We start from the raw sequence: 20,592 nt of genomic DNA, 5'->3' as shown, positions 1-20,592 counted from the left end.
CGGGCGGAGCGGAGTTCGCCGTCTTCCGGGTCTTAGCCCGAGTCCGAGCCCTGGGTCGGGCGGAGCTTCCTATGGTGCCTTTGGCAGGGCCTGGCTTCCTGTCAGCATCACTCTGCCAAGTGGCGCTGCAGTCGGAGTGGCGCAGGCGGCGCTGTCCTTCTGCCAGACCGGTCAGTGGAGCGGCGAAGTGACGGCGGTCACTTTGGCTCTGCCAGAGGGCGCGTGTCAGGAAAAAGGTGTCAGGCCACCTTTGCGTTAAATGCTCCTGCGATTTGGTCGGTCGGTGCGGCGATTTAGTCAGGGTTGCTTCTTAGCGAAGGCAGGGCCTCGAGCGAGCCGAAGATGTGTCCGCCGTTGGAGGGGGGCCTCGGGCGAGATGGAAATCTTCCGGGGTCGGCTGCCCTTGTCCGAGGCTAGGCTCGGGCGAGGCGTGATCGAGTTGCTCGAATGGACTGATCCCTGACTTAATCGCACCCATCAGGCCTTTGCAGCTTTATGCTGATGGGGGTTACCAGCTGAGAATTAGGAGTCTTGAGGGTACCCCTAATTATGGTCCCCGACAATAGGCATTAATTCTTTTTTAGTAAAACTAAGAAGTAAAATACAAACTTCAAGTTGAACAAAATGGATGAATATGACAGTCGTAAAAGAAACCATAGAAGGACTACAAATCTGTAATGTGTTGTTGCTAGTGATCAATTAACACTTCTAACTAGGATATAAATTTTTACATATGCTACCCAAACTATACAAAATCTAACAAGAGACACTTTTTGTACTTACTTTAATATCTTCGACATCCTCTCACTTGTGGTAAGCTATACTCCTCCCTTCAAAGCAATTTTAGCAATAGAACTTTTCTCCCACAACTTTACTATAGCATTAGCTAAGCCTTGGAGTTGTCTGCTTCATCCTAACACCCATTAGTAAGGATGAAATTAATATAGTGTAGTACAATGGATTGCCAAGTTCATAGTTTAACTAAAGCATAAGTGAATAACATAAATTACCATATCAAAATGAGGAGGCAGACACCGGGCAAGATAATGTAAATTGGTAGTTCCCCTTCAGCCAAAAGATGGTCGGACACCATACGACAGAACTCTGAAAGGGGGCTTTTAACCTGGCATGGTTGTAGGCATCTACTGGTAACAGGTCAGATCTAGGCCAGTCAGTGTATCTTGGTGGCGACAACGAAGTCGAGGGATCGTCCCCTACCGTCAGATAGCAAATCAAGTATTGTTCTGCAAACTAGTTCAAACAGCATTAACAGAGGACATATAAATTAAAATATATTTGTATAGTAGCTAGAATATAACTATCAGATTACTAACATGTTCAACACCCTCCAGAGGACACTGGCAAAAGCTCATGTCTTCCATTAAAGTTTCTTTCCACTTATACGTGCCACCATTGGATCTTATGCCATACCAACACCACCAAGAACTCGTTGATTTTGCAGTAAAATTTGAACCTTCAAAGGTAGAAACACAATTGACTTCTTTTGTAAAAAAATGATTAACTATTGAAATATTGCTATGATGCTCAACGTCTTGGATTTGGATCAAGGATTCTTGGTAATAACCTCTTGGTAGGAAAAGGTGTCCACGGTGCAAATGTAAATTCTGCATTTGATATCTACCAGGAAAAGAAGGGTAAAGTCAAATAAGCATGAAAAATGAACGTGTATTTGACAAGCCATAGATCAAATGGAAAATATTTAAATAAAAACAGGTTCACTTTATAATTATATGTTTACTAATATAATTTCATACCAGGAACAGGTAGTGCACCTCTAACAAAACTGTAACAGCTAGAAAATTTAAGACTAGTACATAAACAATCGAGCTGCAACCTAATAAGTGCTAGTATGATACAGAGATAAAGAAGCAGAAACATGGAAGCACCTTCGTGTTGGTGAATCCAGGAAGCCTGGTGAGGAAGGGGAGTCTAAGCATCCCCGTAGAGGAAGACACGAGCACGGCATTGTCGGCGTTTCGAGACAGGGGGGTCCCAAAGCCGACGAGTGAGTGTGCTGCGTGCCCCAGCCCAGATGGGTCGAGCGCGTGGGCGAGCGCGAAGGGGGAGAGGCGAGGTGGCCGGAGTCGAGTGTGAGAGAGGTGGAAGTCCCGCGGCCTTCGTGTTCGTCCCGCGCCCAGGTCGGGTGCGCTTGCAGTAGGGGGGTTACAAGCGTCCACGCGGGTGAGGGAAGCGAGCGGCCCCAAGAGAGCGCCTGTCCCGTCCTCGGTCCCGCGCGGCCAACCTCCTCTAAGAAGGCCCTGGTCCTCCCTTTTATAGTCGTAAGGAGAGGATCCAGGTGTACAATGGGGGGTGTAGCAGAGTGCTACGTGTCTAGCGGAGAGAAAGCTAGCGCCCTAGGTACATGCCAATGTGGCAGCCAGAGAGGTCTTGGCACCTTGCTGGCGTGATGTCGTGGCTGTCGGAGGTGCGACGGAGCCTGGCGGAGGGACAGCTGTTGGAGCGGTCGAGTCCTTGCTGACGTCGCCCTGCTTCCGTAAGAGAGCTGGGGGCCGCCGTCGTCACAGAGCTTGTGGAGCGCCATCATTGCCCATCCGGCGGAGCTGGTCGGATGGGACGTTGGTCTTGTTCTCCGTGACCCGAGTCGATTCGGGGTAGGACGATGATGACGCTTCCTGTTGACGTGGCGGGTCTGTGCCCTAGGCGGGGTGACGTGGGGGCTCCTCCGAAGCCGAGGTTGAGTCTGTCTTCTGTTGCCGAGGCCGAGTCCGAGCCACGGGGTCGGGCGAGGCGGAGGTCGTTTGGCCGAGGCCAGGGCGGAGTCCGAGCCCTGGGGTCGGGCGAGGCGGAGTTTCGTCGTCTTCCGGGTCTTAGCCCGAGTCCGAGCCCTGGGGTCGGGCGGAGCGGAGTTCGCCGTCTTCCGGGTCTTTAGCCCGAGTCCGAGCCCTGGGGTCGGGCGGAGCGGAGTTCGCCGTCTTCCGGGTCTTAGCCCGAGTCCGAGCCCTGGGGTCGGGCGGAGCGGAGTTCGCCGTCTTCTGGGTCTTAGCCCGAGTCCGAGCCCTGGGGTCGGGCGGAGCGGAGTTCGCCGTCTTCCGGGTCTTAGCCCGAGTCCGAGCCCTGGGGTCGGGCGGAGCGGAGTTCGCCGTGGCGCCTTTGGCAAGGCCTGACTGTCTGTCTGACTCACCCTTTGCGTTAAATGCTCCTGCAACTCGGTCAGTCCGTGTGGCGATTTAGTCAGGGTCGCTTCTGAGCGAAGCCAAGGCCTCGGGCGAGCCGGTGATGTGTCCGCCGTAAAAAGGGGGGCCTCGGGCGAGACGGAAGTCTCTCGAGGTCGGCTGCCCTTGGCCAAGGCTAGGCTCGGGTGAAGCGTGATCGAGTCACTCGTGTGGACTGATCCCTGACTTAATCGTACCCATCAGGCCTTTGCAGCTTTATGCTGATGGGGGTTACCAGCTGAGAATTAGGCGTCTTGAGGGTACCCCTAATTATGGTCCCCGACAGTAGCCCCCGAGCCTCGAAGGGAGTGTTAGCACTCGCTTGGAGGCTTTCGTCGCACTTTTTTGCAAGGGGACCAGCCTTTCTCGGTTGCATTTTGTTCCGGTGGGTGCGCGCGAGCGCACCCGCCGGGTGTAGCCCCCGAGGCCTCGGAGGAGTGGTTACACTCCTTCGAGGTCTTAATACCTTGCGTAATGCTTCGGCTGGTCTGGTCGTTCCCTCATGCGAACTGGCCGTAGCCCGGGTGCACGGTCGGGGCCCAAGCTCTCGGGCTGGTATGTTGACGCTGTCAACGGTTTGGCCGGAGCCGGTTTTTGCGAGAGCAGCCCCCGAGCCTCTACACAGGGCGAGAGGACGATCAGGGACAGACTCGACTTTTTACATACGCCCCTACGTCGCCTTTCCGCAAGGAGGAGGGGGGAGTGCGCCATGTTACCCTCGATGGGCACCGAACATGGTGTCTCCGGTGAGCTGCAAGCGGGTAATCCGAGTGGGCGTCCGTGCCCCGTTCGTTGGGGGTCGGCTAGGGGCCCAAAGGCACGCCCAAAAGTACCTGCGGGTGATTTGCCGGACCCGGTCCCCTGGCGACGGGGTCCGAGGGCTCGATGCCTCCCTCCGATGGGATTCCGTTACAAGATCGTTCCCGCTGGTCTCGGAAATGTCCTGGGGTACCTCGGGAGCGCAGCCCGAGCCTCGGTTATGTATCGAACGTACCCCTGGTCATCCCTCGCTCGGTGTCTGAGGCGACTGTGAACCCTTCGGGGGCCAGCCTTCGAACCCCTGATCAGTAATGGGCACGGAGCCCGAGTAGCCTGAGGCGGCCATGGAGCCCTTCGGGGGGCTGGCCTTCGAACCCCTGACCAGTAGTGGGTGTCGGGCCCACGCGATCTGAGGCGACTGTTGAACCCTTCGGAGGGCCAGTCTTCGAACCCCTGATCAGTAGGGGGGGCTCGGAGCCCGGTTCCTTCGCGGAAAAGGATCCTTTTCGGGGTATCCCCCTTTCCCGGTCCCTGTTGCAAGAGATAGAGAAAGAGGAAAAAGGAAAAGGAAACGAAATCGAACGACGTGGCGTACCTCTTTTTGACGCGGTTATTACGGCGAAGGTGAAGCGTCGCGCGCTTCTCCCGCCAGAGGCGCCGCGTGTCCCGCCGCGGAGTTAACGCGACGGGGCGAGTGGTTGGCGAGGCGGCCGTTGCGCGTGCGCGATTCGTTCGAGGAACGGGTCACGGGCGCACCGTCTTCACGCCATGGGAGGAGGCTCTCTTGCTGCCCCAGGATGAGACGTGAGCCTGGCTGACGACGTGACTGCTGCGCCCGCCCGCCTGCCACCGCCATTACTGCTGGCCCACTTTCGGTCGCTTTGACCAACGCGCCAGGCTAGCGCCGCTGGGTCGCCTCGAGTCGCGGCATAGGCTCCGCAACCGAAGAGGCGCGACGGTGGCGCAAGTGGCGGTGCGGTTGCTTGCATGCAGCAACTGGCGTGCCGGTTGCTTGACGCGTGGGCCTAGGCTTCCAAGCTGGCGTGTCAGAAATCGGAGAAGCGCGTCCACCTGGCGCGGTTGCATGCCGTCTGCATGGCTGCCCGCCCCTTCCGCCCGTTGGTCTGGGCAAAAGTGGGGGGTCGCTTGTAACCGCTGGACAGTCGTTCGCACCACGCGCGGCGGTTTGGCTTCTTCTGCCCTGAGCTGGTTTGCATGACATGCGGGACCCAGCCCCCGAGTCGCAGGGGAGGGCCTTGGAGCGTGTTGGAGAAGACTCAGCCCGCGGCGTCTAGGGGCGCACGTAGGGAGAGTTGCCTTTAAAAGGAGGGAGACTCCTTTCAGAAGGTAACCATGTCTTCTTCCTCCCTTATGCGTCGTGTCTTTCTATCTTCCAAGCCCCCGGATGGGGGGTACCCGCCGCTTTTCTGCCTCCTCGTTGGAGGAACGCAACTCCATGGGAGTTGGTACCTCTCAGCCATCGTTCGGCTTCAAGGATTTTCATCATGCAGCCCGGCTGCTCCCCTCCACCGGCGGTCACCCGAGATGGTGACCTCCGGCTTGATGGTGGGGGAAAGCGAGCCGGGCTGCGGCCTCTGCCCCTCCCTCAGCCTCAAGGATTTTCATCACCAGGGCTGGGGAGGGGAGTGCGCCGAGTTGAGGTCAGCCCCCGTGTGGGCGGCGGCCCGCTCCTTCACTCAGTGATGGGGGGGAGGAGCGGTTGTTGTCCGTGGCGCTGGCAGCTGCAGCGTGCCCGGTCTTCAGACGCGAGTGGCTTCGGAGCCGCTCGCGGCGCCGGCGTCTGCCACGGCAGCTGGAAGAGGTTCTTTCGCCGGCACGATAGTCGGGGCCGGCCACGGACTGACCTCCAACTCTACGGCCTTCTGTCCGTCCTTGCCTCACGAGTTTTGTCGTGGGCGGGGGCCTCCTGGCAGCAGCATCCGCCCTAGGGTCAGTGCTGCCGCTGTTCGACCCCCCGGAGCAGAAGTCGTCGTCGTCGCCGCTGCTGGAGCAGGTGACGGCGCGCCGTCCGTCGGCCTTCCGTTGCTCCGCAGGCCTTCCCCCTCGGAGTGGGGTTGTTCGTACCTGCGGAGGGGGAACCGGAGTTCCGTTCGTAATGGCACTTCGAATGCCAGTGTGTTTGTTCATTGTGGCTGTCGGGGCCTGAACGTGTATGTAATTTCGGCACGGAGCCGTGTTTTTTCCTCATTTTCGAGCACTAAGTCTCGCCTGTTGATTATCTGAACCGCTTTACCAAGCATGAGTTGCCCCGTGTCAAGGTGACGAGTGAGGTATCCGTATCCCGGAGGCGTAGGAATCCCTCGGCCCGTTCGGCCTTGTTGTCTGGGGCTCCTCCAGCTTAGTTAAAGAGACCCCTCGGCTGCCCTTCGATGAGCCGAGGCCAGGGGTAGCGATATCAGTATGAACAGAGGCGGAGTTGGCTCGAGAATGGGAACCTGGTTGGCCGAAGCCTAGCCGTGTTGTCCGTCAGCGGAGCCGACGCCAAAGTCGATCCGCCGAGGCCTCGGGTCGGGCTGGCGCCCTTGGAAGCCGGTTGGCCGAGTCCCCAGGGGTAACCGGCCGGGCCGCCTGCTCGGGCCGGACTCCCGGAGGGGTCCCTGGACCGCGCCGCCGTCCGAGGCTGGGTCGGACATAGCTGAAGACGTCGTCGTTGCCGAGGGTGCTACGGCTCCCTTCAGCGTGAAGACCCGAGCCTGCAGGATCAGATCGTCTTGTAGCGTGTGCCTTCTGCGGCCGCCGAGGCCAGAAAACACACCCTCGCCGTGCTTGCGAAGCTGCGTCTTTTTTCCTCTTGTTTCGAGCATCTGGACTCTGTCGGTAACAGGGATGTTTGTGTGAGCGAGAGTTACTTCTCGCGGAAGGGACGAGTGAGGTATCCGTATCCCAGAGGCGTGGGAATCCCTCGGCTCGGTCGGCCTTGCCGCTTACGCGTACTTTCACCCGTCCATGAGGCCCTGTCCCCGACTTAGTCGAGAAAGCTTGAAGGACTGCTTCGGCAGGAGAGCTTCGAGCGTGAAGACTTGTTCGGTCCACGGAGTCGCTTTATCCGAGCGTGAGTTACTTATCACAGAAGGTGATGAGTGAGGTATCCGTATCCCGGAGGCGTAGGAGTCCCTCGGCTCGGTCAGCCTTGACTGCTTACGTGTACTCCGTCGTTTTCAGGATCCGCTTTCCGAGGTAGTCAAGAAGCACGAGAGTAATCCTGCTAAAAAGAGATCCTTTTTCGAGGAAAAAATTCGACGCAGAGGGGGTCTCTCCCCTTTTAGCCCCCGAGGGAGGGTCGGGCTTTGCCGGGGCTAGGCCGACCCTTCCTTGACGACTAAACTTTGCGTAGGTGCGAGGTATATGAACAACTTGGAAACATCTTAAGGGTAGAAGCGACGTAGCTGTTTGATGTTCCAGGCGTTGCCGTAGATCTCGCCTTGATTGTTGGCCAGCTTGTATGTTCCGGGCTTCAGAACTTTGGCGATGACGAATGGCCCTTCCCAGGGGGGCGTGAGCTTGTGCCTCCCTCGGGCGTCTTGCCGCAGCCGAAGCACCAGATCGCCCACCTGGAGGTCTCGGGACCGGACCCCTCGGGCGTGGTAGCGTCGCAGGGACTGCTGGTACCGCGCCGAGTGTAGTAAGGCCCTGTCCCGAGCCTCCTCCAGCTGGTCCAGCGATTCTTCTCGGCTAGCTTGGTTGCTTTGATCGGTGTAGGCCCTCGTCCTCGGGGAGCCGTATTCCAGGTCAGTGGGCAAGATAGCTTCAGCCCCATAGACCAGGAAAAACGGCGTGAAACCCGTGGCGCGACTCGGCGTCGTCCTTAGGCTCCAGACCACCGAGGGGAGTTCCTTCATCCACCACTTGCCGAACTTGTTGAGGTCGTTGTAGATCCGAGGCTTGAGCCCTTGTAGAATCATGCCGTTGGCACGCTCTACTTGCCCATTCGACATGGGATGAGCCACGGCGGCCCAGTCCACCCGGATATGGTGATCCTCGCAAAAATCCAAGAATTTTTTGCCTGTGAACTGGGTGCCGTTGTCGGTGATGATGGAGTTCGGGACCCCGAAGCGATGGATGATGTTGGTGAAGAACGCCACCGCCTGCTCGGACCTGATGCTGTTCAGAGGTCAGACCTCGATCCACTTGGAGAATTTGTCGATGGCGACCAGCAGGTGCGTGTAGCCCCCGGGCGCCTTCTGCAAGGGACCGACGAGGTCCAGACCCCATACGGCGAAGGGCCAGGTGATGGGTATCGTCTGCAGAGCCTGAGCGGGCAGGTGGGTCTGCTTTGCATAGAATTGGCACCCTTCGCAGGTGCGGACGATTCTAGTGGCGTCAGCCACCGCCGTTGGCCAGTAGAAGCCTTGCCGGAAAGCATTCCCGACAAGGGCTCGGGGCGCCGCGTGGTGGCCACAAGCCACCGAGTGTATTTCTTGCAGCAGTTCCCGACCTTCGGCGATGGAGATGCATCGCTGGAGGATGCCCGAGGGGCTGCGATGGTAGAGCTCCTCCTCATCGCCCAGCAAGACGAACGACTTGGCGCGTCGCGCTACCCGCCGAGCCTCGACTTGGTCGGGGGGTAGCTCTCCTCGACGGAGATATTGCAGGTACGGGGCCTGCCAATCTCGATCAAGCGTGGCCCCGCTCTGCTCTTCCTCGACGTCCAGTGCCTCGCCCTCGGGGGCCGAGGGTACCTCGGGCTGAGCCGAGGGTGCCTCGGGCCGAGCTGAGGGCGCCTCGGCTTGAGCCGAGGGTGCCTCGGGCTCGGGCACGTCGTCGATCTTGACAGAGGGTCGATGCAGATCCCGGGAGAAGACGTCCGGGGGGACCGTCGTTCGCCCTGAGGCTATTTTAGCCAGCTCGTCTGCGGTTTCGTTGTAGCGCCAAGCGATGTGGTTGAGCTCGAGCCCGAAGAACTTGTCTTCCAGGCGCCGAACCTCGTCGCAGTAGGCCTCCATCTTCGGGTCGCGGCAGTGGGAGTTCTTCATGACTTGGTCGATGACGAGCTGCGAATCACCACGGGCGTCGAGGCGTCTGACCCCTAGCTCGATGGCGATCCGCAACCCGTTGACCAGAGCTTCGTACTCGGCCACATTGTTGGACGCCGGGAAATGGAGGCGCAGCACGTAGCGCAGGTGCTTTCCAAGGGGCGAGATGAAGAGCAGGCCCGCGCCGGCTCCTGTCTTCATCAGCGACCCGTCGAAAAACATGGTCCAGAGCTCCGGTTGGATCGGAGCCGTCGGCAACTGGGTGTCAACCCATTCGGCCACGAAGTCCGCCAACACCTGGGACTTGATGGCCTTCCGAGGGGCGAACGAGATCGTTTCGCCCATGATTTCCACCGCCCACTTTGCGATCCTGCCCGAGGCCTCTCGGCACTGGATGATCTCCCCCAGGGGGAAGGATGACACCACAGTTACCGGATGAGACTCGAAGTAGTGTCGCAGCTTCCGCCTTGTCAGGATCACAGCATATAGCAGCTTTTGAACTTGTGGGTAGCGGATCTTGGTCTCGGACAGCACTTCGCTGACGAAGTAGACCGGCCTCTGAATGGGCAATGCATGCCCTTCCTCTTGCCTCTCGACCACAATCGCGGCGCTAACCACCTGTGTGGTCGCGGCGACGTAGACCAAGAGGGCTTCTCCATCCGCCGGGGGCACCAAGACAGGCGCCTTCGTAAGGAGCGCCTTCAGGTTGCCGAGGGCTTCCTCGGCCTCAGGGGTCCAAGCGAAACACTCGGCCTTCCTTAAGAGGCGGTACAGAGGCAGACCTCTTTCGCCGAGGCGTGAGATGAAGCGGCTCAGGGCCGCGAGGCATCCCATGACCCTCTGTACACCTTTTAAGTCCTTGATGGGCCCCATGCTGGTGATGGCCGCGATCTTCTCCGGGTTGGCTTCAATGCCTCGCTCGGAGACGATGAACCCTAGGAGCATGCCTCGGGGCACCCCGAAGACACACTTCTCAGGATTGAGCTTGACTCCTTTCGCCTTGAGACATCGGAATGTCACTTCAAGGTCGGAGAGGAGGTCGGAAGCCTTCCTTGTCTTGACTACGATGTCATCGACGTAGGCCTCGACTGTGCGACCGATGTGTTCGCCGAACACATGGTTCATGCACCGCTGGTACGTCGCGCCCGCATTCCTCAAACCGAACGGCATGGTGACATAGCAGTACATGCCGAACGGCGTGATGAAAGAAGTCGCGAGCTGGTCGGACTCTTTCATCCGGATCTGGTGATACCCTGAGTAGGCATCGAGGAAGGACAGGGTTTCGCACCCAGCGGTGGAGTCCACGATTTGATCGATGCGGGGCAGAGGGTAGGGAACCTTCGGACATGCTTTGTTGAGACCAGTGTAGTCTACACACATCCGCCATTTCCCCCCTTTCTTCCTCACAAGCACAGGGTTGGCGAGCCATTCGGGATGGAATACCTCTTTGATGAACCCTGCTGCCATTAGCTTGTGGATCTCTTCGCCAATCACTCTGCGCTTCTCCTCGTCGAATCGGCGCAGAGACTGCCTGACAGGTCGGGCTCCGGCCCGAATATCCAGCGAGTGCTCGGCGACATCCCTCGGTATGCCGGGCATGTCCGAGGGACTCCACGCAAAGACGTCGGCGTTTGCGCGGAGAAAGTCGACGAGCACTGCTTCCTATTTGGGGTCGAGCCCGGAACCGATCCGGACCTGCTTGGTGGTGTCGCCACCGGGGTCAAGAGGGACGGCCTTAACCGTCTCTGCTGGCTCGAAGTTGCCGGCATGGCGCTTCACGTCTGGCACCTCCTTGGAGAGGTTCTCCAGGTCGGCGATGAGGGCCTCGGACTCGGCGAGGGCCTCGGCGTACTCCACGCACTCCACATCGCATTCGAACGCGTGTTTGTACGTGGGGCCGACGGTGATGACCCCGTTGGGGCCCGGCATCTTGAGCTTCAGGGAGGTGTAGTTGGGGATGGCCATGAACTTCGCGTAACATGGCCTCCCTAGTACGGCGTGGTAGGTTCCTCGGAACCCGACCACCTCGAACGTCAGGGTCTCCCTTCGGAAGTTGGAGGGCGTCCCGAAGCAGACGGGGAGGTCGAGTCGCCCGAGGGGCTGGACGCGCTTCCCAGGGATGATCCCGTGGAAGGGCGCAGCGCCTGCTCGGACGGAGGACAGATCGATGCGCAGGAGCTTGAGGGTCTCGGCGTAGATGATGTTGAGGCAGCTGCCCCCATCCATCAGGACCTTGGTGAGCCTGACATTGCCGACAACGGGGTGGACGACGAGCGGGTATTTCCCCGGGCTCGGCACATGGTCGGGGTGGTCGGCCTGGTCGAAGGTGATGGGCTTGTCGGACCAGTCTAGGTAGACTGGCGCCGCCACCTTCACCGAGCAGACCTCCCGGCGCTCTTGCTTGTGATGCCGAGCCGAGGCATTCGCCGCATGCCCTCCATAGATCATGAAGCAGTCGCGGACCTCGGGGAACTCTCCTGCTTGGTGATCTTCGTTCTTGTCGTCGTCGCGGGCCCTGCCACCCTCGGCGGGTGGCCCGGCCCTGTGGAAGTGAGGCCGAAGCATAATGCACTCCTCGAGGGTGTGCTTGACGGGCCCCTGATGGTAGGGGCACGGCTCCTTGAGCATCTTGTCGAAGAGGTTTGCACCTTCAGGGGGCTTCCGAGGGTTCTTGTACTCGGCGGCGGCGACAAGGTCCGCGTCAGCGGCGTCGCGTTTCGATTGCGAATTCTTCTTGCCTTTCTTCTTGGTCGGGCGGAGCGGAGTTTCGTTGTCTTCCGGGTCTTAGCCCGAGTCCGAACCCTGGGGTCGGGCGGAGCGGAGTTCGCCGTCTTCCGGGTCTTTAGCCCAAGTCCGAGCCCTGGGGTCGGGCGGAGCGGAGTTCGCCGTCTTCCGGGTCTTAGCCCGAGTCCGAGCCCTGGGGTCGGGCGGAGCGGAGTTCGCCGTCTTCCGGGTCTTAGCCCGAGTCTGAGCCCTGGGGTCGGGCGGAGCGGAGTTCGCCGTCTTCCGGGTCTTAGCCCGAGTCCGAGCCCTGGGGTCGGGCGGAGCGGAGTTCGCCGTCTTCCGGGTCTTAGCCCGAGTCCGAGCCCTGGGGTCGGGCGGAGCGGAGTTCGCCGTGGCGCCTTTGGCAAGGCCTGACTGTCTGTCTGACTCACCCTTTGCGTTAAATGCTCCTGCAACTCGGTCAGTCGGTGTGGCGATTTAGTCAGGGTCGCTTCTGAGCGAAGCCAAGGCCTCGGGCGAGCCGGTGATGTGTCCGCCGTAAAAAGGGGGGCCTCGGGCGAGACGGAAGTCTCTCGAGGTCGGCTGCCCTTGGCCGAGGCTAGGCTCGGGTGAAGCGTGATCGAGTCACTCGTGTGGACTGATCCCTGACTTAATCGTACCCATCAGGCCTTTGCAGCTTTATGCTGATGGGGGTTACCAGCTGAGAATTAGGCGTCTTGAGGGTACCCCTAATTATGGTCCCCGACAGGCATCCATGCCACCTTCTTTCGAGGCTGTTGGCACCGGTGCGAAGGCCACGGGGCAGAGAGGTCGATGGGCAGACAAGGAGGAAGCGGACCCCCTCCAGCTCCAAGAGATGGCTTGCTGGCGAGTGGTAGCCGTCGCCGTCGGCGGACAAGCACGTTTGCGACAGGGTCAGAGTCTGAATGTTTCACCTGGGAGTCTTGGATCGAGACGAGGGAAGACACAGAGCTCGGCGTCGGCGAGGGGATCCCGTGGCTGAATTATTGAACGGAAATGGCTGGGGAACGGGAGAGGAGATCGGAGGAGGCGTCGTGGGAGGAGATGCCGGGGCCGAACCAAGAGGCACTGTAGCCAGAGGCGGCGCCCTGGGCATGGGCATGGGCATGGGCGTTAGGGTTTGTTGGGGATTGGATCGAGCATTGCAGTTTGGAAAAGACGACCAAGGAGATAGCGCCGCAAATAATGGACCTGATAATTAAGGTTGTTGCACAACGTGTGAACCCAACGAGTATGTTGACCAATTACGAACCAGTCTATTGAGTGGGATGGGACGGACCGTACCTTTTGATCAGGGATTCTTTTACTTGTTAGAAGCTCAGGGCTTCTAATAATACTAGGTGAGTGCCTGTGCGTTGCAACGGAAACATATAATACCACAAAAAATTATGTATAAATGTGTGTTATATATATACGAGAAAAGATAGTGAAGATAAGCTAGCAGAAATTTGCATCCAATGTTATTGAGAAGTGTATTACTTTTGGTTCTCATGAGCAACGACAGATTTTGATCAATGAAATGCTTGGTAGTTGGCACAACTGATGAGAACGAACCGTTACATATTTGTTTTCAACAATGGTTCTCAGCTCACCTTTTTCTTTTAAAATCAGTAGTTGGCACAACCACTCTATAGCACAGCTCAAAGCACAGAAGCAGATGCCTAAGAAACACAACACCCGTCGGTACCAGCGCAGCGTGTTGCCTGTTGGTGACACAATGACGCGCAAGACATTATGGTGTCGACTACCACCTCCTTGGACATCTTCAGGAATGGGTCCATGTTGTGGTGGTACCAGCCATTTTGCCTCACTCCTATGAATGTTGCTCTCCAGGGCAGGTGAGTTCATCTTTAACTCACAACTTGCTGCACATCGTCGGACCAGTAGTCATCACGTCGCGCATGGCTAGGCCCTCATACTCCTCAACTGACTTGGTCGAGTGTTCGTCCATAGAGCCGACATCTATCTGCAAGTACCATGTGACACGGAAGAACATTAGCTTTGCAGTGTTAGGAGGTGCTGAAAAGATAAGTGTCGGCGTTTCGAGACAGGGGGGTCCCAAAGCCGACGAGTGAGTGTGCTGCGTGCCCCAGCCCAGATGGGTCGAGCGCGTGGGCGAGCGTGAAGGGGGGAGAGGCGAGGTGGCCGGAGTCGAGCGTGAGAGAGGTGGAAGTCCCGCGGCCTTCGTGTTCGTCCCGCGCCCAGGTCGGGTGCGCTTGCAGTAGGGGGGTTACAAGCGTCCACGCGGGTGAGGGAAGCGAGCGGCCCCAAGAGAGCGCCTGTCCCGTCCTCGGTCCCGCGCGGCCAACCTTCTCTAAGAAGGCCCTGGTCCTCCCTTTTATAGTCGTAAGGAGAGGATCCAGGTGTACAATGGGGGTGTAGCAGAGTGCTACGTGTCTAGCGGAGAGAAAGCTAGCGCCCTAGGTACATGCCAATGTGGCAGCCGGAGAGGTCTTGGCACCTTGCTGGCGTGATGTCGTGGCTGTCGGAGGTGCGACGGAGCCTGGCGGAGGGACAGCTGTTGGAGCGGTCGAGTCCTTGCTGACGTCGCCCTGCTTCCGTAAGAGAGCTGGGGGCCGCCGTCGTCACAGAGCTTGTGGAGCGCCATCATTGCCCATCCGGCGGAGCTGGTCGGATGGGACGCCGGTCTTGTTCTCCGTGACCCGAGTCGATTCGGGGTAGGACGATGATGACGCTTCCTGTTGACGTGGCGGGTCTGTGCCCTAGGCGGGGTGACGTGGGGGCTCCTCCGAAGCCGAGGTTGAGTCTGTCTTCTGTTGCCGAGGCCGAGTCCGAGCCACGGGGTCGGGCGAGGCGGAGGTCGTTTGGCCGAGGCCAGGGCGGAGTCCGAGCCCTGGGGTCGGGCGAGGCGGAGTTTCGTCGTCTTCCGGGTCTTAGCCCGAGTCCGAGCCCTGGGGTCGGGCGGAGCGGAGTTCGCCGTCTTCCGGGTCTTTAGCCCGAGTCCGAGCCCTGGGGTCGGGCGGAGCGGAGTTCGCCGTCTTCCGGGTCTTAGCCCGAGTCCGAGCCCTGGGGTCGGGCGGAGCGGAGTTCGCCGTCTTCCGGGTCTTAGCCCGAGTCCGAGCCCTGGGGTCGGGCGGAGCGGAGTTCGCCGTCTTCCGGGTCTTAGCCCGAGTCCGAGCCCTGGGGTCGGGCGGAGCGGAGTTCGCCGTCTTCCGGGTCTTAGCCCGAGTCCGAGCACTGGGGTCGGGCGGAGCGGAGTTCGCCGTGGCGCCTTTGGCAAGGCCTGACTGTCTGTCTGACTCACCATTTGCGTTAAATGCTTCTGCAACTCGGTCAGTCGGTGTGGCGATTTAGTCAGGGTCGCTTCTGAGCGAAGCCAAGGCCTCGGGCGAGCCGGTGATGTGTCCGCCGTAAAAAGGGGGGCCTCGGGCGAGACGGAAGTCTCTCGAGGTCGGCTGCCCTTGGCCAAGGCTAGGCTCGGGTGAAGCGTGATCGAGTCACTCGTGTGGACTGATCCCTGACTTAATCGTACCCATCAGGCCTTTGCAGCTTTATGCTGATGGGGGTTACCAGCTGAGAATTAGGCGTCTTGAGGGTACCCCTAATTATGGTCCCCGACAGTAGCCCCCGAGCCTCGAAGGGAGTGTTAGCACTCGCTTGGAGGCTTTCGTCGCACTTTTTTGCAAGGGGACCAGCCTTTCTCGGTTGCATTTTGTTCCGGTGGGTGCGCGCGAGCGCACCCGCCGGGTGTAGCCCCCGAGGCCTCGGAGGAGTGGTTACACTCCTTCGAGGTCTTAATACCTTGTGTAATGCTTCGGCTGGTCTGGTCGTTCCCTCATGCGAACTGGCCGTAGCCCGGGTGCACGGTCGGGGTCCAAGCTCTCGGGCTGGTATGTTGACGCTGTCAACGGTTTGGCCGGAGCCGGTTTTTGCGAGAGCAGCCCCCGAGCCTCTGCACAGGGCGAGAGGACGATCAGGGACAGACTCGACTTTTTACATACGCCCCTACGTCGCCTTTCCGCAAGGAGGAGGGGGGGAGTGCGCCATGTTACCCTCGATGGGCACCGAACATGGTGTCTCCGGCGAGCTGCAAGCGGGTAATCCGAGTGGGCGTCCGTGCCCCGTTCGTTGGGGGTCGGCTAGGGGCCCAGAGGCACGCCCAAAAGTACCTGCGGGTGATTTGCCGGACCCGGTCCCCTGGCGACGGGGTCCGAGGGCTCGATGCCTCCCTCCGATGGGATTCCGTTACAAGATCGTTCCCGCTGGTCTCGGAAATGTCCTAGGGTACCTCGGGAGCGCAGCCCGAGCCTCGGTTATGTATCGAACGTACCCCTGGTCATCCCTCGCTCGGTGTCTGAGGCGACTGTGAACCCTTCGAGGGCCAGCCTTCGAACCCCTGATCAGTAATGGGCACGGAGCCCGAGTAGCCTGAGGCGGCCATGGAGCCCTTCGGGGGGCTGGCCTTCGAACCCCTGACCAGTAGTGGGTGTCGGGCCCACGCGATCTGAGGCGACTGTTGAACCCTTCGGAGGGCCAGTCTTCGAACCCCTGATCAGTAGGGGGGGCTCGGAGCCTGGTTCCTTCACGGAAAAGGATCCTTTTCGGGGTATCCCCCTTTCCCGGTCCCTGTTGCAAGAGATAGAGAAAGAGGAAAAAGGAAAAGGAAACGGAATCGAACGACGTGGCGTACCTCTTTTTGACGCGGTTATTACGGTGAAGGTGAAGCGTCGCGCGCTTCTCCCGCCAGAGGCGCCGCGTGTCCCGCCGCGGAGTTAACGCGACGGGGCGAGTGGTTGGCGAGGCGGCCGTTGCGCGTGCGCGATTCGTTCGAGGAACGGGTCACGGGCGCACCGTCTTCATGCCGTGGGAGGAGGCTCTCTTGCTGCCCCAGGATGAGACGTGAGCCTAGCTGACGACGTGACTGCTGCGCCCGCCCGCCTGCCACCGCCATTACTGCTGGCCCACTTTCGGTCGCTTTGACCAACGCGCCAGGCTAGCGCCGCTGGGTCGCCTCGAGTCGCGGCATAGGCTCCGCAACCGAAGAGGCGCGACGGTGGCGCAAGTGGCGGTGCGGTTGCTTGCATGCAGCAACTGGCGCGCCGGTTGCTTGACGCGTGGGCCTGGGCTTCCAAGCTGGCGTGTCAGAAATCGGAGAAGCGCGTCCACCTGGCGCGGTTGCATGCCGTCTGCATGGCTGCCCGCCCCTTCCGCCCGTTGGTCTGGGCAAAAGTGGGGGGTCGCTTGTAACCGCTGGACAGTCGTTCGCACCACGCGCGGCGGTTTGGCTTCTTCTGCCCTGAGCTGGTTTGCATGACATGCGGGACCCAGCCCCCGAGTCGCAGGGGAGGGCCTTGGAGCGTGTTGGAGAAGACTCAGCCCGCGGCGTCTGGGGGCGCACGTAGGGAGAGTTGCCTTTAAAAGGAGGGAGACTCCTTTCAGAAGGTAACCATGTCTTCTTCCTCCCTTATGCGTCGTGTCTTTCCATCTTCCAAGCCCCCGGATGGGGGGTACCCGCCGCTTTTCTGCCTCCTCGTTGGAGGAACGCAACTCCATGGGAGTTGGTACCTCTCAGCCATCGTTCGGCTTCAAGGATTTTCATCATGCAGCCCGGCTGCTCCCCTCCACCGGCGGTCACCCGAGATGGTGACCTCCGGCTTGATGATGGGGGAAAGCGAGCCGGGCTGCGGCCTCTGCCCCTCCCTCGGCCTCAAGGATTTTCGTCATCCAGGCCAAGATGGAAGATGAGGCGAGTCGAGGGGCCGCCCCCGCGTGGGTCGGCTGCCTTTTTCTTCCCCCCGCGCCCGGGGGGGGGGGGGGGAATGGCGTCCTCGAGCCCCACGGGGACTTCCTCCAGCCATGCCGGGATAGGTAGGGCGCCAGTGGTCCTGGGTCTCCATCTCCCTGCCTGAATGGCTGGTTCTCGTCCTCAGCGGGGGAGAGCCCTCCTGTCGTGACACCTGCCCCAAAGCTGCTGCCTAAGCCGCTTCGCTGCCCAGGGCGGGGGTGGTTGTCGTCGTGGTTAGAACGAGCGGCGGCGAGCCGCTCGTCAGTCTTCTGTTGCTCCGCAGGCCTTCCCCATGGAGTGGGGTCGTTCGTACCTGCGGAGGGGGAACCGGAGTTCCGTTCGTAATGGCACTTCGAATGCCAGTGTGTTTGTTCATTGTGGCTGTCGGGGCCTGAACGTGTATGTAATTTCGGCACGGAGCCGTGTTTTTTCCTTATTTTCGAGCACTAAGTCTCGCCTGTTGATTATCTGACCCGCTTTACCAAGCATGAGTCGCCCCGTGTCAAGGTGACGAGTGAGGTATCCGTATCCCGGAGGCGTAGGAATCCCTCGGCCCGTTCGGCCTTGTTGTCTGGGGCTCCTCCAGCTTAGTTAAAGAGACCCCTCGGCTGCCCTTCGATGAGCCGAGGCCAGGGGTAGCGATATCAGTATGAACAGAGGCGGAGTTGGCTCGAGAATGGGAACCTGGTTGGCCGAAGCCTAGCCGTGTTGTCCGTCAGCGGAGCCGACGCCAAAGTCGATCCGCCGAGGCCTCGGGTCGGGCTGGCGCCCTTGGAAGCCGGTTGGCCGAGTCCCCAGGGGTAACCGGCCGGGCCGCCTGCTCGGGCCGGACTCCCGGAGGGGTCCCTGGACCGCGCCGCCGTTCGAGGCTGGGTCGGACATAGCTGAAGACGTCGTCGATGCCGAGGGTGCTACGGCTCCCTTCAGCATGAAGACCCGAGCCTGCAGGATCAGATCGTCTTGTAGCGTGTGCCTTCTGCGGCCGCCGAGGCCAGAAAACACACCCTCGCCGTGCTTGCGAAGCTGCGTCTTTTTTCCTCTTGTTTCGAGCATCTGGACTCTGTCGGTAACAGGGATGTTTGTGTGAGCGAGAGTTACTTCTCGCGAAAGGGACGAGTGAGGTATCCGTATCCCAGAGGCGTGGGAATCCCTCGGCTCGGTCGGCCTTGCCGCTTACGCGTACTTTCACCCGTCCATGAGGCCCTGTCCCTGACTTAGTCGAGAAAGCTTGAAGGACTGCTTCGGCAGGAGAGCTTCGAGCGTGAAGACTTGTTCGGTCCATGGAGTCGCTTTATCCGAGCGTGAGTTACTTATCGCAGAAGGTGATGAGTGAGGTATCCGTATCCCGGAGGCGTAGGAGTCCCTCAGCTCGGTCAGCCTTGACTGCTTACGTGTACTCCGTCGTTTTCAGGATCCGCTTTCCGAAGTAGTCAAGAAGCACGAGAGTAATCCTGCTAAAAAGAGATCCTTTTTCGAGGAAAAAATTCGATGCAGAGGGGGTCTCTCCCCTTTTAGCCCCCGAGGGAGGGTCGGGCTTTGCCGGGGCTAGGCCGACCCTTCCTTGACGACTAAACTTTGCGTAGGTGCGAGGTATATGAACAACTTGGAAACATCTTAAGGGTAGAAGCGACGTAGCTGTTTGATGTTCCAGGCGTTGTCGTAGATCTCGCCTTGATTGTTGGCCAGCTTGTATGTTCCGGGCTTCAGAACTTTGGCGATGACGAATGGCCCTTCCCAGGGGGGCGTGAGCTTGTGCCTCCCTCGGGCGTCTTGCCGCAGCCGAAGCACCAGATCGCCCACCTGGAGGTCTCGGGACCGGACCCCTCGGGCGTGGTAGCGTCGCAGGGACTGCTGGTACCGCGCCGAGTGTAGTAAGGCCCTGTCCCGAGCCTCCTCCAGCTGGTCCAGCGATTCTTCTCGGCTAGCTTGGTTGCTTTGATCGGTGTAGGCCCTCGTCCTCGGGGAGCCGTATTCCAGGTCAGTGGGCAAGATAGCTTCAGCCCCGTAGACCAGGAAAAACGGCGTGAAACCCGTGGCGCGACTCGGCGTCGTCCTTAGGCTCCAGACCACCGAGGGGAGTTCCTTCATCCACCGCTTGCCGAACTTGTTGAGGTCGTTGTAGATCCGAGGCTTGAGCCCTTGTAGAATCATGCCGTTGGCACGCTCTACTTGCCCATTCGACATGGGATGAGCCACGGCGGCCCAGTCCACCCGGATATGGTGATCCTCGCAAAAATCCAAGAATTTTTTGCCTGTGAACTGGGTGCCGTTGTCGGTGATGATGGAGTTCGGGACCCCGAAGCGATGGATGATGTTGGTGAAGAACGCCACCGCCTGCTCGGACCTGATGTTGTTCAGAGGTCGGACCTCGATCCACTTGGAGAATTTGTCGATGGCGACCAGCAGGTGCGTGTAGCCCCCGGGCGCCTTCTGCAAGGGACCGACGAGGTCCAGACCCCATACGGCGAAGGGCCAGGTGATGGGTATCGTCTGCAGAGCCTGAGCGGGCAGGTGGGTCTGCTTTGCATAGAATTGGCACCCTTCGCAGGTGCGGACGATTCTAGTGGCGTCAGCCACCGCCGTTGGCCAGTAGAAGCCTTGCCGGAAAGCATTCCCGACAAGGGCTCGGGGTGCCGCGTGGTGGCCACAAGCCCCCGAGTGTATCTCTTGCAGCAGTTCCCGACCTTCGGCGATGGAGATGCATCGCTGGAGGATGCCCGAGGGGCTGCGATGGTAGAGCTCCTCTTCATCGCCCAGCAAGACGAACGACTTGGCGCGTCGCGCTACCCGCCGAGCCTCGACTTGGTCGGGGGGTAGCTCTCCTCGACGGAGATATTGCAGGTACGGGGCCTGCCAATCTCGATCAAGCGTGGCCCCGCTCTGCTCTTCCTCGACGTCCAGTGCCTCGCCCTCGGGGGCCGAGGGTACCTCGGGCTGAGCCGAGGGTGCCTCGGGCCGAGCTGAGGGCGCCTCGGCTTGAGCCGAGGGTGCCTCGGGCTCGGGCACGTCGTCGATCTTGACAGAGGGTCGATGCAGATCCCGGGAGAAGACGTCCGGGGGGACCGTCGTTCGCCCCGAGGCTATTTTAGCCAGCTCGTCTGCGGTTTCGTTGTAGCGCCGAGCGATGTGGTTGAGCTCGAGCCCGAAGAACTTG

At 59.9% G+C, this 20,592-nt stretch overlaps 1 long non-coding RNA gene across 1 annotated transcript; it reads right to left on the bottom strand.

Annotated features, from left to right (window-relative positions):
• Positions 1-783: 783 nt before the first annotated feature.
• On the bottom strand, positions 784-1,943 carry LOC103627484 (uncharacterized). Its single transcript, XR_002262483.2, has 5 exons — positions 1,908-1,943; positions 1,586-1,638; positions 1,335-1,474; positions 1,011-1,251; positions 784-913 (listed from the first exon to the last, which is right to left on the bottom strand). It is a non-coding gene; the product is annotated as an uncharacterized lncRNA (long non-coding RNA).
• Between the last annotated feature and the right edge of the window lie 18,649 nt (positions 1,944-20,592).

Source organism: Zea mays, chromosome 5, assembly GCF_902167145.1.
Source record: "Zea mays cultivar B73 chromosome 5, Zm-B73-REFERENCE-NAM-5.0, whole genome shotgun sequence".
NCBI lineage: Eukaryota > Viridiplantae > Streptophyta > Magnoliopsida > Poales > Poaceae > Zea > Zea mays.
Note: the sequence above shows the minus strand (reverse complement) of the source record. Positions and strands in the feature narration are given on the sequence as shown.